This window comes from Penaeus monodon, chromosome 33 (assembly GCF_015228065.2).
Source record: "Penaeus monodon isolate SGIC_2016 chromosome 33, NSTDA_Pmon_1, whole genome shotgun sequence".
Classification (NCBI taxonomy): Eukaryota; Metazoa; Arthropoda; class Malacostraca; order Decapoda; family Penaeidae; genus Penaeus; species Penaeus monodon.
In genome coordinates, this window is record NC_051418.1 from 21,609,194 (window position 1) to 21,609,790 (window position 597).

The following is a 597-nucleotide window of genomic DNA, read 5'->3' on the forward strand; positions in this document are numbered from 1 at the left end:
CAAGTTGAACGAAATTATAGTTTGTAACACTGCTCTTATGGAAGGAGGAAGGGGAGGAGGGAGGGTGGAGTAAGGGGGGGGAGGAGAAGGAAAGGGAATGGGGGAGAAGGGAGGGTAAAGGGTGGAGAGAAGAGAAAGAATATGGGAGAACAGAGGGGAAGAGAAGAGAAAGAATATATGAGAACAGAGGGGAAGAGAAGAGAAAGGGGGTGAGGGAGAGAAGAGGAAGAAGGAGGAAGGAAGGCAGGGCAAAGAAGAGGAAGATGGAGGGAGCAAGGAGGGGGAGAGAAGGGGAAGGGGGGAAGAAAGAAGGGGAGAAAAGGGGAAGAAGGAGAGAGGAAGGAAGGAAGGAAGGGGAGAGAAGAGGAAGGAGAGAGAGAGAGAAGGGGAAGGGAGAGGGCAAGAGAATGGGAGAATCGAGTGACTCACTGCTTTTGACTCATGACGTGGATTCGCCTAAATAATTGAGTCAATGATTTTCCTCCTAAAAAAGGAGGTCGGAGGTCTCTTGTTTTCCCCTCTTTCCTCTTCCCTCTTTCGTTCCCTTCGGGAGATGAGATTATTTTATTGTGTGTGTGATTCCCCTCGACACTAAAT